Source organism: Haliotis cracherodii, unplaced genomic scaffold (genome assembly GCF_022045235.1).
Source record: "Haliotis cracherodii isolate W230 unplaced genomic scaffold, xgHalCrac1.p SCAF_5, whole genome shotgun sequence".
In the NCBI taxonomy this organism is placed as follows: Eukaryota; Metazoa; Mollusca; class Gastropoda; order Lepetellida; family Haliotidae; genus Haliotis; species Haliotis cracherodii.
The window spans coordinates 51,473,740-51,492,363 of NW_027266308.1; the positions used below are offsets into that span (position 1 = coordinate 51,473,740).

At 43.4% G+C, this 18,624-nt stretch overlaps 1 pseudogene; it reads right to left on the reverse strand.

The window, feature by feature from the left end:
- Positions 1 to 474: 474 nt before the first annotated feature.
- On the reverse strand, positions 475 to 15,531 carry LOC139443733 (octapeptide-repeat protein T2-like; annotated as a pseudogene).
- Between the last annotated feature and the right edge of the window lie 3,093 nt (positions 15,532 to 18,624).

Genomic DNA, 18,624 nt, shown 5'->3' on the forward strand with positions numbered 1-18,624 from the left:
GGCTGGAGGCAGTAGTGGCTGAAGAAACGGGAGAAATACAAGCTATTACCCAGGAAGAGATAAAGGGGAAATACTGATCCTGATTGTCAAGGCTCATGTGGAGAGGAGATGAACTTCAGGCTTGTCGGGTCATGCAGGAAACCGGTGCCATTGAAGTGACATGGCTATGCAAACCCTGAAAACAATTCTAACTCAAAGTAAACCATCCTCCCCAATACCATACTGGAGCCGCTGTTGCGGGCCGAGACATTTCAAGATGTCTGTGGTGACGTACATGACTACTTGATGTATTAAATCTGAAAAAATGAAAACTTGATGTCGAGAAGTTTGAATTTTATGATACGTAATGGCATGTAAGTGATCGTTTGAAACTATGACTGCCTCTTGAAGCGTTGAATGTCCCCTAATAGTTATCCTCATTCCCGAATGTCCTCTATTGTTTGACCCCTTTCGAGAGGTCCTCTATTGTTTTCTTCATTTGTGAATGTTCTCTACTGCTCGTCCTCTTTCCTGACTTTCCCCTAAAGCTCGTCCTCTTTCCTGACTCCCCCTCTTGCTTGTCCTCTCTCCTATTGCTTGTCTTCTTTCCTGTCTCTCCTCTATTGATTGTCTTCTTTCCTGTCTCTCCCCTATTGCTTGTCTTCTTTCCTGTCTCTCCCCTATTGCTTGTCTTCTTTCCTGTCTCTCCCCTATTGCTTGTCTTCTTTCCTGTCTCTCCCCTATTGCTTGTCTTCTTTCCTGTCTCTCCCCTATTGCTTGTCTTCTTTCCTGCCTCTCCCCTATTGCTTGTCTTCTTTCCTGTCTCTCCCCTCTTGCTTCTCCTCTCTCCTATTGCTTGTCTTCTTTCCTGTCTCTCTTCTATTGCTTGTCTTCTTTCCTGTCTCTCCCCTATTGCTTGTCTTCTTTCCTGTCTCTCCCCTATTGCTTGTCTTCTTTCCTGTCTCTCCCCTCTTGCTTCTCCTCTCTCCTATTGCTTGTCTTCTTTCCTGTCTCTCCCCTATTGCTTGACTTCTTTCCTGACTCTACCCTATTGCTTCTCCTCTCTCCTATTGCTTGTCTTCTTTCCTGTCTCTCCCCTATTGCTTGTCTTCTTTCCTGTCTCTCCCCTATTGCTTGTCTTCTTTCCTGTCTCTCCCCTCTTGCTTCTCCTCTCTCCTATTGCTTGTCTTCTTTCCTGTCTCTCCCCTATTGCTTGACTTCTTTCCTGACTCTACCCTATTGCTTGTCTTCTTTCCTGTCTCTCCCCTATTGCTTGACTTCTTTCCTGATTCTCCCCTATTGCCTGACTTCTTTCCTGTCTCTCCCCTATTGCTTGTCTTCTTTCCTGTCTCTCCCCTCTTGCTTGTCCTCTCTCTTATTGCTTGTCTTCTTTCCTGTCTCTCCCCTATTGTTTGACTTCTTTCCTGACTCTACCCTATTGCTTGTCTTCTTTCCTGTCTCTCCCCTCTTGCTTGTCCTCTCTCCTATTGCTTGACTTCTTTCCTGACTCTACCCTATTGCTTTTCTTCTTTCCTGACTCTCCCCTCTTGCTTGTCCTCTCTCCTATTGCTTGTCTTCTCTCCTGTCTCTCCCCTATTGCTTGACTTCTTTCCTGACTCTACCCTATTGCTTGTCTTCTTTCCTGTCTCTCCCCTATTGCTTGTCTTCTTTCCTGTCTCTCCCCTATTGCTTGTCTTCTTTCCTGTCTCTCCCCTATTGCTTGTCTTCTTTCCTGTCTCTCCCCTCTTGCTTCTCCTCTCTCCTATTGCTTGACTTCTTTCCTGTCTCTCCCCTATTGCTTGTCTTCTTTCCTGTCTCTCCCCTATTGCTTGTCTTCTTTCCTGTCTCTCCCCTATTGCTTGTCTTCTTTCCTGACTCTCCCCTATTGCTTGTCTTCTTTCCTTGCTCCCCCCTATTACTTGTCACCATTCCCGAATCTCCTCTATTGGTAGATCTCTTTCCTGGATGACCTTTTGGTTTACTGTCACTTTCAACAGTACTAGTATGTCAATTTATTTCAGTTATATCACGGTGTGTCTGCTAGGTGCTATCAGGACATGCTTACCCTTTTCGTGAACACATGGTGTCATTACTGATTTTCAATGATCCATTCATGTAATGTTCACCACTATTTGGCCTTGTACTCCCAATGGAATCTGTTTTTGCAGATGATCGAGACCGGGTATTCACTGTTCGTTGACGTTTTATATTTACAATAAACGGCTCCATGTCAGTGTACATACCCGGGGTACATACATATGTAGTGCATGTACGACAACGGCTCTTTCAGCTATAAGAAAACACAAATACAAATCAATATTTTTATTATCAATAATAAAGTACTTTTCTTTCAACCAAAGCATTAACTATATGCCTACAAGGCACAATTAGCATAAACATGACATTGTGATTAACTATATTCCAGCAATGTCACGGTTGTATACACTTATCAGAAACAGATTTCACACATTTTACCAATTTAGAGAATCGAGCCCAGCTTTTGGTGTGACGACTGAAGGTTTAAACAACTAGGCTACCTCGGTGGTATATAAACTCGTGTATCAGAGATCCAGGAGCTCACCTTGATTGGGTGATATAAAGCCCTCGAGAGAGTGTCATCTCAAAACCATATTTTAAAACTCTTGGATATGAAACAACGAGTTTTAAAGTTCTCTCAACCTTTTTATATTCTCTGGGATATGTAAACAGAGAAACTGGGATTTTGTAACGACATTAATTATTTTCTTAACTACAGCTACAAAACCAGATTTTTTTTATATCTATATTAAAACTATGAGCAATGAATGTTTGTGAGAAAAACACTTTGCAACAATGTAATATTTGTGTCACTCAATTTCTGTTATTTTACAAAAATGAGAGCAACCAGGCTTTATGACGACTGCATGATAGCCAGGCTGCACGAAATGGCTTCCCACGCTTTTTATGTCCAACGATACCTGGGCCCACTTGCTCGAAGCGGTCTTAGTGCTAAGATGATCGTAGCTCCCATACTTTAACATTGACTTACAATAGTCTTCGCGCTAGCTAAGATCGCTTTGTGCAAGTGGGCCCTAGTCACCAACACCATCCAGTCGTCATTAAGCCTGGTTTCTCTGATTCTTAATAAGTCTTGGCATGGCGCTAGTATCGATACAAGAATGTTGGATCAACGTTTTGGGGTGCCGTTTATCAGAAAAGGCACAAGGAAACACAAGTGAATTCTGATTTTTATGGAAAGCATTCGGGACTTTGTACCACAGTCGTTTGTTAAGCTGCGCTTCAAAACATAGCAACCCATTATATCGATATCTGTGTTACCTTTTGGCCGTTAACATTAAATTTGGGTAGAGACTAACGTCAAAAACGATATATCTCCCAAAGATGCATTGATATTTCAATGGATGGGAAAATTTCATGAATTGTTTTCCTGAAGCGACGTTTCTTTTGCGGTTCAGTATAGTATTGTCCCCTATAGTCACCACCCCGGGGTCAGAACTCCCCCTCAAATGGGGGACGGGGAACGTGTGGTCAGTCTCTGTCACATGTCTTGACCATGCTGCCAGGTCATTTATTTACAGGCTGCCGTGGTTAAGATGAAACAATAAACAAGCAATAGAATCACATGTATATCCTATCGCTTCCCATGTCTTGTGAGATGTGTGCGTGAGTAAGGTTTTACGCCGCAAATATTCAAACAAGATCACAGTAGGGGACACAAGTAATTTTTAACACACATTTTACCTATGTGGGGAATCGAACCCGGGCTTTCAGCATGACGAGCGAACGCTGTAATCACTAGGCTACCCCGACCCTTTCGCGGACAAAGTGACATAGTCCCGTGAAGATTCCGGGTTAGTATTGGTCTAGAACAACCCATGCTTGTCGTAAGAGGCGACTAACGGGATCAGGTGGTCAGGCTCGCTGACTTGGTTGATGCATGTCATCGTATCCCAGTTGCGTAGATCGATGATCATGATGTCAATCACTGGATTGTCTGGTCTAGACTCGATTATTTACAGACCACCGTCATATAGCTGGAATATTTCTGAATGCGGCGTTAAACAACAAACGAACAAACAAACAGCATAGTGACTTAGAAGGTCGCAAATCACAGTGAGTTGATGTGGCCTTGAACAGTATTACAGTTTGAGTAGAGGAGGAAAGCGCATCTCCATCCCATTCCGCTTATCCATGAATATGTTAATATTGAGTGAGGGAAGCTTGTTTAACGCCGCTTGGAATAATATTTCAGTTATATCACAGCGTGTCAGCTTAATGTGGAAGGAAAGCCTGAAGTGATGCAGGTCTTTGATGTTTACCACTTTGGTGAAACCCACGAGCACGGGTATGATGCCTTGTTTGACAGGCATTACTTAGAAGTTTACGGATGACAAAGTAGACACAATTTATGGATAACAACTTCTTTAATTACTGTTAAGGCGACGCTTCGGTATAGATCCTTATACCATTGTCAAGCACAACGACGCCTTTACAGTTATTAAAGAAGTTGTTATCCATAAATTGTGTCTATCATGGGTATGATGCTGACAAACCTCGAAACATAATCAGGGGGACCCGGGATTCGAACCCAAGATCATAGGTCGGTGACGTGCCTTAAAAACGACACTGCACTCTGATGCAGGCGCTTTATAACCTAGCGCCTCACAGGCAGCTTGGGTTGTATACTCCCCAGGGAGCTGAGAATGAAAATCGAGTGCTCACTGATCCATTGACCGGAGTAATAATAGTGTAGCGCTATGAGCATCCACTCGGTGAATGGAATCTGGCGCATTATAAATGCACTTATTATTATTATTATTATTATTATTATTATTATTATTATTATTATTATTATTATATACGCCTGCGCCACCCCTGCCCGCTGAAGATATACCACAACATACCGGAACAGGTTAAGTTTCAGCGATTATATGAAATGGTGACTAAAACTGCACCTTCACGCGCATGCGCCGTATGACTGTTCGTGCATAATGTAATCATAATGATCTTTTTGAGAAAGAATAGTTTCGATCATTATTTAACGGAATTAATTTTCATAATATTTTCATGGAAAGTGTTTGAAAGTCAAGCTTATATACAGTTATAATATAGCATTCATCATAAACATTAAAATAAGGGCCCTTTCATTATATAAATATTCCAGTGCCCGAGTTCGATGCATACCACACAAGAGAATGATACAACATGGCAGGCTGGCTAACGCTGCAAGTATAGAAACAAACATGCAGTCTAACCCACAGACGCGAAGCGACGTTAACACAATCAACCGACAATCCAGCACTGAGTCTATTCCGTTCAAGTTCATTCATCAACTAGTTGTTTAACGTATCGCCAGCGCTTCTCATAATCATGAAACTAAACGAATTGTAAACACGGGGTAAAAACTCCAAAACACCACACAGACGAATAAACTACCTCTTTTTGCAAGACAACGAAATTGACATTACCAAAAATCTGTCTCAAATGACATCACTCATGGTCAGCGCGGGGCGAGCGGAGCTTGTCCCCGCCCCTACGTGGAGTTAACAGGTTGCAAGGCAATAGACCGCGCATTGATAAAACACGGGAGTGAGACGCCAGCGATCACACTGACTAAACATATGGGCGTTATTGGCGGACCGTTTCATTCAGACCTCCGAGGAGCGTGACTGCGAGTAGGTATAAGCCTGACTGTCGACTGATTGCTCACCTGGAGCCAAGCTGACGGCAACAACGTTCGCTACACGAAGGAGGGACTTCGCAGTGCTCGGTGTTCATGATCAACTTGGGAGAGATTTTATAAAGAAAGTTTCAGAGAGGATTACGAATTGTGTGAAATGGTTGTAAGATAGCGGACCCTTGTTGTCATCAATGTGATATAACATCGAATTATTACTTAACAGGTAAGATTTTTATTACGTTTTATCAAATTTGGTTTGACTTTTGGAGCTAAACGAAGGCAACGGGTGTAAAAGTGCACATTAACTTAAACGTAATGGGTTTTTAGCTTATTGATCAAATTAAGATTACAAGGATTTTTAACATGGATTTTTTTGGCATAGTAATCTCTCGAATAGAAACATGTGTTAGATGTTTTTTTCGAATAACGTTGCAATTCATGAAGCATTTTGATTCAAAGGCTTAGATGATAATGTTTTATTGAAATGTTGAGGAAAGGGTTACCCGCCGCGGAGAATAAGTTATGTTCTATGCTGTATGATGTTAGTCAATATACAAAATAACATTAGCTGGGAAACAAAATGTCAACATTAGCAGGAATTAGTTATATGTCTTGAATAACATGCATTCAGACAAGCGTGTTATACGCAGATGTTTACAAATAATAGCGCTAAATCTCATTATGTATAAACCTATACATACGTATTATAAACACTTCCGTGTACAGAACAGAAGAGTGCTTACAATACGTCCACAATCGACGTCAAACCCAACTCACGCACTCAATAACATCGAGATTCTACTCGCCTGTTTAGAGAAGACATTGAATGATAAAACGCAATCGTTCAAACTTAACGCCACTTTGGCAGCGCGCGTACACATGGTTATAAACACATTACTTTGTTGGGCATGATAACGATTATATATAGAAATCACCTATATGTGTCTATATCCTAGAATGTCCTTGCGTACGGGCTTGCAAATATACCAATTACACGGCATTTTAATTAAATGTTAAAAAAGCAAAAGATTCGCTCAATCTTCATCTTAAACAAGAAATCAGTGTCACGTTCGCTAAGATAAGAAGTCGGTAAACGAAATCAGGATAGATTAACGTTTGGGGTTAAAACAACAAAAACTTACGTCAATATTAAACAATATCGCTTTTCGATTGGAGTCTGTGATACTGTTTGTAAATGATGTGGTAGAACGCTAAAAAAAGCATGGCATCGGTATGGAGGCAGACGCTCGCTGCACACACACATTCCCATCACTTCATTCATCGCGCGCGTTCGGTCTTCCCGTTGAAACTGCGGTGATAGCAAATCAGACCATGCTTGTCGTTTTATGCTCATGTCTCGCCGATTTCGATAATAAAGCATCTTTATTCGTGTTTTTACTAGCTTCACAAATTTACTAGCAGTATACTATCTGTTTGTAGGAACAGTTCAGGTTTATTTCCGCTCCCGGCGTAATTATCAACTAGGACTATCTTGATGCTCAATTAAAACCTTTTACAACTCTGCGTGTAAACCTTCGTACGGCGGTTAGCTCTCATGGGACGCGCCATAAAACGGTGACAGAAGTGGTTTGCTACCGTTTAATGGGCGTTTGGAGGTACCACATACTAAATGAAACTTTGTAAATTATTTGGTAATGGGCCTATGCCTATAGTAGATAAACATATTTCATATATCAAAAGAATTCAGCGCGTGGTGTTGATAGTCCAGCGGCGGCGCAACGGAGATATATTACTAGTTTACGTCTATGGTTTAATTTTACGTTGGGGCGTTAATAGGAATCAACCCCGGGGTTTTTATGAGCGCCAAAGACAAATCACCCATACGTTTAAATGCCTTGTATAGGGGGTATTACGGTGATGTAAAAATAATACGACATTTAGCTAATTTGGGACTGTTAAACATATCTTTGTTAGCCGGTTACCTGAACTTTACATTAATCACACACTGCTTCATGATTTTGACATTCTTTTACGTAATATGTTGGAAATGTAGATTTGGGAACGTGACAATACCACCCCGTCAAATTAATACTGGTGACATTTTCCAATGACAAGATATCATTACTATCACATTGATATTTGTATATGTTTTTAATAACGGACAAAATAAAAACGGACTTTGTTGACATAAGCCGCGGGTTAAAGGGCAGTGTTTGTGGTTTTCTGTGACATCAGTGAGTGAGTGAGTTGGGTTTAACGCCGCTTTTAACAGTAGTAGGTTATATCGAGGCGTGTCAGCTTAATGTGGGAGGAAAGCCCGAAGTAATGCAGGTCTCAGACGTTTACAACTTCGGTGAAAACCATGAGCACGGGTATGGTGCTGACAAACCTAGAAACATAATCGGGCGAACCGGGATTCGAACCCACAATCATAGGTTTCTGGCGTGCCAAAGGGACGCAACTCTGCACAGCGAATCGCGGCGCCTTAGACGACTGGGCCACCCGTGCCCCCAGTGACATCAGTACTTGTAAAGGCGTTATCAAGAAGCAACCTGGCGCAAGTTTGACTGAACTGCCGTGTGGGAGTCTTAATAGGATTATTAAATGTCGGGTGATAGTATCCGTTCATGCTGGAAGTCTATACACCCTCACGATCAGATGCCTTGCTGAATAGACACTCATCTCATTTGTTTTCAAGTTGTGGACGTTTCAAGTAGTCCGTACAAACCGCTCTGTCCGGGGGGTGAGAGACAGCCCTTGGGGGGTCTGGGTGGGACGCCCGACGTTCAGGACCGCGGGGAGATCACCCACGCTTACATTGTATCGTTATACACAAAGATGGACGAGTTTATAGTTGTTCCAGGCGGGATTCATGTAGTGATATAGAGGCTGGTATTGTTGACGTGTTGTACAGACGGTATACGTGTAGGGCCATAAGACGGTATACGTGTAGGATGACAAGACGGTATACGTGAAGGTTGTAAAGACGGGTATACGTGTAGGTTGTAAGGAGGGTACACGTGTAGGACGTAAAGCGGGTATACGTGTAGGTTGTAAGGGCGGGTATACGTGTAGGCTGCAAGGGTGGGTATACGTGTAGGTTGTAAAGACGGTATACGTATAGGTTGTAAAGACGGGTATACGTGTAGGACGTAAAGCGGGTATACGTGTAGGCTGCAAGGACGGGTATACGTGTAGGTTGTAAAAATGAGTATAATGGTTGGTTATGAATGTGTCTACATGTATAGGCTTTGTTTTTTGTTTTACGCCGCACAACTATTGTGCGGCCTGGAGGTAATCGTGAATGGACTAGTCAAACCAGTGACTGTTATTATGAGCAAATAGTTCCTAAAGGAAACAGGATTTTAGACATAGTATAAAGACAACTATATGCGCGAGGTAGGAGAGGCAGTTATAAAGACTGGTGTAAAACAGGTAATAAAGACGAGTATATATGCAGTGCTATAAAGGCGGGTATATATGCAATTTTATAACAACGAGTACGTATGCATGATCATAAGACGCGGATATTTGTATTATTATTAAGGTGGGTATATGCGTAGGGCTATAAGGACGGGTATATATGCAATGTTATAAAGACGAGTACATATGCATGATCATAAAGACACACACATTTTCATTATCAATAAGGCGGGTATATGCATAGAGATATGAAGACGGGTGTATATGCAGGAAGCTAGTAAGGCTATAGATACATGTCGATAGATGGACGGGTATTCCGGGTGGGTTATTAGCTCGGTAACAGACAAGTGTACGCAGGTTGGATTACCGGACATTAGCCGGGTTTATACACAGGTTTACAAGGAGACGGGTTATCGTTAAACACGTTACGACATAATTAGGCAAAAGTGAGACACTTACGCGTCCTTTTCACAATCATTTCTCAAATATTGAGACTGAAACACGTTACAACATAATTAGGCAAAAGTGAGACACTTACGCGTCCTTTTCACAATCATTTCTCAAATATTGAGACTGAAACACGTTACAACATAATTAGGCAAAAGTGAGACACTTACGCGTCCTTTTCACAATCATTTCTCAAATATTGAGACTGAAACACGTTACAACATTATTAGGCAAAAGTGAGACACTTACGCGTCCTTTTCACAATCATTTCTCAAATATTGAGACTGAAACACGTTACAACATAATTAGGCAAAAGTGAGACACTTACGCGTCCTTTTCACAATCATTTCTCAAATATTGAGACTGAAACACGTTACAACATAATTAGGCAAAAGTGAGACACTTACGCGTCCTTTTCACAATCATTTCTCAAATATTGAGACTGAAACACGTTACAACATAATTAGGCAAAAGTGAGACACTTACGCGTCCTTTTCACAATCATTTCTCAAATATTGAAGCGAACGTTCTAGGAATGCCATACAGAGACGAAAGGTTTGGACACGGGTGTCCGAGACGGGTACAGGCGAGGCTAATTGAGGGGCATAATGGCTAGGTCATAGTCACGGGCACATGGTAAGGATTAGAGAGACAGGTATATAGGCAATGCTATTAGTTAGCCTATTCGGTTATCGCAGTTCGGCAAATTAGTAGACTAGGGTGTTAAAGCTGTCAGCAAAGCGACGCCTAGCAGTGAAAAGTCTGGCGAGGCGCACGCCACTCACAGTTATCCAGTCATCAATGCCGCGTCTAATCACGCACAAACAATCATTGAAAGCCTCGCGCTGAAGATGATAAAAGCAGTGTCTACTTTTCACTCGGCCGTGTCCATCCCCCCGTGTGTGAAATCTCCCCTCCCCACGACTATCTCAACGCTGGCCGATCGCCAGCCGCCCTCGTTCCCAAACCCAACTCTTGGCGCCAAAAAGACCCACTGAAATCTATTTGGTTACTCACTTCAGCTCCCTATCCCTTCGTCCCGGTAGATTTATGACTTACTTAACAGCTTCACGGAGTACATTTGTATACCTCCGATGATATGCGGTCCGTCTTACCTAAAGTATAGATTCAATGAATGACCGCCAGTGCGGTTCGTCAGTCCGACTGGGTGACTACCTCCGGCACACCTGTTGTTTCAGCGCACTGGAAATCCTATATAATGAACACTCGCACAGATCCCATGCTGAGATGGGCCTGCTAGAACACTAGCCACTATACGGGAATCTTCAGGTAAAACGATAACGGGTCCATTCACAGGTGAAATTGTTTGCTAAAGACGTGTTTAATAAGCACACTTTCCGGAAGTGATTTTTTTCTTCCTGTCAGGAACCACATGTTGAGTTAATGCATAAATGCTGTAAGTCGTAGAATTAGATCGAGAATTGTCAAAATTTTCGCTCAAGATTTTATTTAAACGAAATAGTCATTGGGGTTTTATGTTTCAGAATGCGAGTTCCGGTGGTACACGTGTTGGCCGTGCTTGCGGTTGGCTGCCTCGTTTTAACGCAAGTCGACTGTAGACGAACCCACAAAAGACGCCACAGAGATCGGTTCCCACTTAACGCGACAGAGACATTCACAACCATACCATCCCGAGGCCCTTTCATGACCAAACTAGTTCCTGATAGACACAAAAGCGCAATAAAAGGAAGCAGAAAGGCAGTTGTGGTGACGAAAAAGACATATTTGAGAAAGGAATGGTGTAAAACGCAGCCTCTAAAGCAGGTAATACGGGAAAAGGGTTGTTTGAGAACGACTGTGTTAAACAATTTCTGCTATGGCCAGTGCAATTCTTTCTTTGTTCCAAAATCCGACAAGAAAGATCAAGGACCGGCAGCATTTATGTCATGTGGTTTTTGCAAACCGCGTCACTTTCGGACAATTCTTGTAACCCTCCGCTGCCCTGGAAAGAAGGGCATGCGCTTCAAGAGGAAAAGAATCCAGGGGATCAAGAAGTGTCGCTGTATGGCCCAGGATGTCAGTTTTCCCTGAAGATAAACCAGAAAGGACTTTGATGAGACTGTGTGACGGTGGGGTATGAATACCCAACGTTTGTGAATCTCAGGGCAACAGAAAAGTAACGTCTGTAACACAGACGAAACACTCTGCTCCTGTGCACGGCTACTCGTGTGAGTGCACAGACGAGCTATAGTGCTACTAAGATACTTTGGAGAAACATTGGCGCTACCTGAAAACATTGAGCCGAGAAATCCCCTAGTGTAGTACAATGCGGGTTAGCGCTATCTCAGTGTCGTCGCTTCATAGGATTACCGAGTGAACGTTGAATCGTCTGCAGCGTTTTTGGCGCCAAACTGTTCTGTATCAGGGTCGCGAAGCCCGACTCTCAAGTGCCACAGAAGGGGGAGTCAAGTACGGATTGGATCTCCCCGATATATGAGTACATTTGAGAAGCTTCTTCAATAACCACACTCGACTTTCACAATACAGGTCTAAGACACTGTGGGGCAGCAAGAAGAGCGGGCTATTGTCGTCTGCTCGGGGACGGTAGCTTTGCACGGAGGCAGGTAAAGGAAACTGAAAAGAATACGAATGTCCATGATATCCATGGACCAACCAGAGACATATTAGTGCTGTCCTCCGGTGGCAGAGGTCTTGACTTGAGAGTATCCACGTAAGATGACAGGCTTTGAGATCCCAGGGCTTACATACCGTGTTGGTAGCATTGCATTTAGATTCAAAGCCATAATATGCATTTTACAAGCACTGATAATCTCTTCAGACAATGTGTTTGAGCAAAATTTTACAGACTGCTAACCTGTTCCAGTTTTCAAGAACAGGTGCTCAACTTTTTCAACAGGCCTAGATATCATTATTCAAACCGAAAATGACATACTTGTTGATCTGTTGACCCGAAATGCTTAAATTATTAACTCTCAATGACAGTGCATGTTGTATGGGATTAAGGAATTGGCGCCAAATGTCACGTTTTTTTGTAACGTGGTTTGCGGTTTGCGTGACGTCATGAGGTGCTGAACGCTATGTGAGACTGTGATATACTATATCGCTGTTGTGCAATCTCTCCTTGGACCATGGGATCAGGATGGTGTACATTTGTATATATTAATCTTAATGATGTAATATGGTATTTATGTCGATTTGAATATATATACTGTCTCAAATGTTGTTTATGTTTCTTGTCTTCAGGGAATGGAATAAATTTCCTGATTATGTGGAAGATTGTATATAGTGTTCTCATTGTATTAGCTTATACTATTATTAAGCTGCACGAGTGGGGGTGGGGTGGGGGGTTGAATGGGTTCATGTAATATTCCAGTTATTATTAAACAGATATTTTATTGTCCAAAAAGTTTACGGGTTTGGGCACAAGTGCAACACTTATTACCGCCTTCTCCCTAAATATCAGTTATATCACGACCACATTGGGAGAATCGAGTGCGGACCAGGCCAACCATTGCTTTAAGATTAGTGCACTTATATACGACGTGCATCCACATATGTGTGGCTGCTTGAACAAGTCCGGAAGTGACACGAAGATATTTATCACATTGGTGAAACGAACCAGTATGGGTATGATAGTGACATCCCAAGGATCATAATGAGGGATTCGAACCACGACACGATTCTGGCTGGGTTAAGGGACGTAACTCTGTACAACGATCTGTGGAGAATGCCAAAAGCGACGCAAGTCGTAGATATGGCATTCATGAGCACGGATTAGACGTGTCGTAAGTGACGCACACTGCGGCCATCAACTTGATAAATTTATGACAGAGAAGAGTCTAAAGTAAGTGAATGATTATGGTTTAACACCAACTTTCTACATACATGTAAGTATTGAACACGAAAGTCCAAAGGGACGCAGGTCATCGACCTTTACCTCTTTGGTAAAACCCATATGGTGATGGTTCTGTGACGAGAGGTCACACACGAGGTCATTCTAGAAACACAGCCTGGTAATCAAGGGGCACGGACGTTTGGGCCACAGGTAGTCCGACCTGTAATGTCCCACGCGTCCGTCAGCAAGTGAGTAGGGTTTTACGCCCCAATGTTACAAACATAACACGGCGGAGGACTCACGGGCTTCTCACCTGTGGAAATCGAACCCGTTTGTTACTTGTGACGATCGGAAACATTTTGACCACTGGGGTATATCCGAACGCCCTCTGTGCTTTGGGATCTCTCTGGGCGCCGTTCTACAAAACAACCTCAGCGCTACGACTGTCGTAAGTCTATGTTAAGGTATGGGAGTTACGATCACCTTAGCGCCATGATCGCTTTGTACAACGGCATCCTGCAGTGTAAGCCACTCTCTGAAAATAGACATAAACAATTGAATCTTTTCATTTCAACAACTGAACTTATAACACAATACTTCTCTACCGTTTGTCTTCAGCAGCTGTCTACATATTACTCGAGAAGTTAAGGAACACCCGGTTCTTTCGTATTACTTTGGTTAATCTGTTTTGCAACTCTATTACTATGAAAGAATCGGGTGTTCTTCTTTTGAATAGAACAGTTTCTGGGACACAGGGGCAAATGGTAGCAACACATTTATGGTGTGGGTAAGGAGGGATGTGATTGGTTTTATGATCTGCTGGACCCCCTCTGGTTGTGATTGATTGATATCATGAGCATCGATCAACGCAACTGGGATCGCTGACATGCATCAACCAAGTCAGCGAGCCTGACCACCTGGTCCCGTTAGTCGCCTCTTACGACAAGCATAGTCGCTGGTTCGCTGAAGACCTATTTTACCCCGGATCTTCACGGGTGACTCCACCAGTCCAAATTGTCCTTAAAGTGTGAATACAATACAGCTGACATGAATGTTAAATGTATCAGACACGACCTGGAAGGTTTCAATGTCCAATTGTGGACTTTTGTCAGCTATTTTTGAACAGTATTTCAGTTATATCAAGGCGTGTAAAGCAGATGTGCGAGGAAAGGCTAATGGTCTCAGACGTTTACCACTTTGGTGAAACCCACGAGCTCGGCCATGGTGCTGACAAACGAAGTACCCCAACCAGTGCGAATCTGGGATTCAAACCCATTCAACAACTGCAGAGACAGTTAATGGTTGACCTATTTTCTTGTCACAATCTAGGCTAAGGTTCGTTTTCCCTACATTGGTGAAGTTAAAAAATAATTTCTTGAAGACCGCCTCCGTGGTTAAGTGGATAGAACATCTGCCCTGACAGTGGAAGGTCAGGGAATCCATCCCCGGTCGCGAAATGCCAAAAGACGTTAAAAGATGGTACTTTTTGTTACCTTGCCTGGCGCTCGGAAGGTGATAAAAACAAGGACTGGTATGCTCGGTGTCAGTGCACTGTATACGACACGTTTGTGTAACGAGCAGGCTAAAATGGGGATCGAGTTGTTACAATGCGTGACTTGGATGATCTGGTACATATCTTAACGTAATTGCGTGAAACATTGCTATCGATCACTGGTTTGACTGGACTGGACTCGGTTCCTTAAAACAACACACACTCATTCCTCTCTTGACTTAGCACGACATGCCAGGATCAGGCAAATAAAGATATGTGACCAACGCGCCGTTAACGCTATGAACCAACCCCCTTACTTAATGAGAGTAAATCTCTATGTCTCTCAAGACTATTCTAAGACGTTCAGTACAGTCACATTCACTTTATTTATCCGATATTATCATACAGAGTGACAGGCTACCACGCATGTGAATGACCAGGGGGCGGTCGGGTAGCCTAGTGGTTAAAGCGTTCGCTCGTCACGCCGAAGACCCGGGTTCGATTCCCGACATGGGTACAATGTGTGAAGCCCATTTCTGGTGTCCCCCGCCGTGATATTGCTGGAATATTGCTAAAAGCGGCGTAAAACCATACTCACTCACTCATTCACTGTGAATGAACAGATACTATACACTGATAGTCTGTGTGTGCAAACTCCACGGTCAGCAGGTGCATGCTACTCTCGTTGAAGTCTCGCGCGTTACGGAAGTCACTGTCTGACAGGTGTATCATCTTAACGCAAATGTGTATCTGCACCTGCAGGTTAATGATTGAGAATCCCTCATCCAAACGTGTGTATAACTGCCAAGCACTCGGGCGGAGCGTTGAGTTAAGAGCCAGTAGGTCTATGCAAAATATGTTGCATCAACGTTACATATACTATCAAAGTTGGTAGTACAGTATCTGTCGTTAATTGAAGGCTGGCGTATCATGGTACGGATACCACGTAAACAGTGTAGGGAATCGAACCCGGGACGTATGCAAGCCGATCGAGCACACTCTGGCTATCACAGCGTCTCCTATTGTTAATTGAAGATACGAAATACAATTCTCGAAATAAAGTGAGTGAGTTAGTGAGTGAGTGAGTGAGTGAGTGGGTGGGTGGTTGGGTGGGTGGGTGGGTGGGTGAGTGAGTGAGTGAGTGAGTGGGTGGGTGGGCTAGTGAGTGAGTGAATGAGTGAGTGAGTGAGTGAGTGAGTGAGTGAGTGGGTTGTTTCGGGCTCCCTTTTTTAAATTTTTTAATCATTTTTTAAACACGATAACTTTATTCCCGGGACTAACTGCAGTCTACCTGTTGGACAGTACGTGGGGTGTCTTCATCTCCTTGAAGACTGATTCATTATATCCATGTACATTGTACGTGATATATGACGTATGAACATGATAAGTGAGTTTTCACTTGTATGACGGTGTTTTAATAATATGGGAGGAAAGCCAAATCTGATTAAACGAGGGGGGAATGAATGCTTAAATGACAAAGGCCTTAATCGGTACCATAATCAACGGATCCTGACACGACTAAGGGACGCAACTCATGGTGATTGAGACATACGATGCATGTACATGGTGAGTGAGACATGAGACACATTTACGTGGTGAGTGATGCATGAGACACGTGTACATGGTGAGTGATGTATAAGACACGTGTACATGGTGAATGAGACACGTGTACATGGTGAGTGAGACATGAGACACGTGTACATGGTGATGATGCATGAGACACGTATACATGGCGAGTGAGACATGAGACACGTGTACACGGCGAGTGAGACATGAGACACGTGTACATGGTGAGTGATGCATGATACACGTGTTCTTGGCGTGTGAGACATGAGACACGTGTACATGGCGAGTGATGCATGAGACACGTATACATGGCTAGTGAGACATGAGACACGTGTACACGGCGAGTGAGACATGAGACACGTGTACATGGTGAGTGATGCATGATATACGTGTACTTGGCGAGTGAGACATGAGACACGTGTACATGGTGAGAGATGCATGAGACATGTGTACATGGCGAGTGAGACATGAGACACGTGTACATGGTGAGTGAGACATGAAACACGTGTACACGGCGAGTGAGACATGAGACACGTGTACATGGCGAGTGTTGCATGATACACGTGTACATGGCGAGTGAGACATGAGACACGTGTACATGGCGAGTGATGCATGAGACACGTGTACATGGCGAGTGAGACATGAGACACGTGTACACGGCGAGTGAGACAGGAGACATGTGTACATGGCGAGTGATGCATGAGACACGTGTACATGGCGAGTGAGACATGAGACACGTGTACATGGCGAGTGATGCATGAGACACGTGTACACGGCGAGTGAGACATGAGACACGTGTACACGGCGAGTGATGCATGATACACGTCTACACGGCGAGTGAGACATGAGACACGTGTACATGGCGAGTGAGACATGAGACACGTGTACATGGCGAGTGATGCATGAGACACGTGTACATGGTGAGTGAGACATGAGACACGTGTACATGGTGAGTGATGCATGATACACGTGTACGCGGTGAGTGATGCATGAGACACGTATACATGGCGAGTGAGACATGAGACACGTGTACATTGTGAGTGATGCATAAGATACGTGTACATGGTGAGTGATGCATGAGACACGTGTACATGGTGACACGCCTAGGTTTGGCACAAGAGACACGTATACGTCATGCTTGGCACGGGAGACACGAATACGTCATGTTTAGTACAAGATACAAGTAAACGTCATGCTTCATACAAGATACACGTTTTCGTCCATCTTCCCGAGGTAAGGGAGTTAACTGACTTGAAGAGTCCACTTTCGACCCTTGTCGAACTAGGCTGGGATTCTGGGGTTACATTTATGCTGGACTAACGGGTCGATGTATAGTCCAATCAAAATCGCGTAAGGGACTAGACATCCGTTTCGTAAACAACATAGATTTCAAGGTGCAGATTTCGGTCGACTGCAGGATTTGCAAAGCATGCGTACCGTCAACTGGACGTCGACAGATATTTTGCAAATCTTTCATGTTTTTCATCAAGGTGCTCAAGTGATGCACTTTATTACAATATAGATCTTGATCATCGATCAGATTATTTTGCCCGGGCGCCGCGGTTTTGTTTGAAGAGGCCTAACTCGTAGTAGTCACTGATGTGATGCATCATGAGTGATGCATGAGGCCCGTATATATCCTGAGTGATGTATGAGGCCCGTATATATTATGAGTGATGCATGAGGCCCGTATATAGCATGAGCGATGCATGAATCCCTTAGATACCACGAGTGATGCATGAGGCATGTATATACCATGAGTGATGTATGAGGCCCGTATATATTATGAGTGATGCATGAAGCCTGTATATATCATGAGCGATGCATGAATCCCTTAGATACCACGAGTGATGCATGAGGCCTGTTTATACCATGAGTGATACATGAGGCCCGTATATATCATGAGTGATGCATGAGGCCTGTATATATCATGAGTGATGCATGAGGCCTGTATATATCATGAGTGATGCATGAGGCCTGTTTATACCATGAGTGATACATGAGGCCCGTATATATCATGAGTGATGCATGAGGCCTGTATATATCATGAGTGATGCATGAGGCCTGTATATATCATGAGTGATGCATGAGGCCCGTATATATCATGAGTGATGCATGAGGCCTGTATATATCATGAGTGATGCATGAGGCCTGTATATATCATGTGTGATGCATAAGGCCTGTATACATCATGAGTGATGCACGAGGCCTGTATATATCATGAGTGATGCATGAGGCCCGTATATATCATGAGTGATG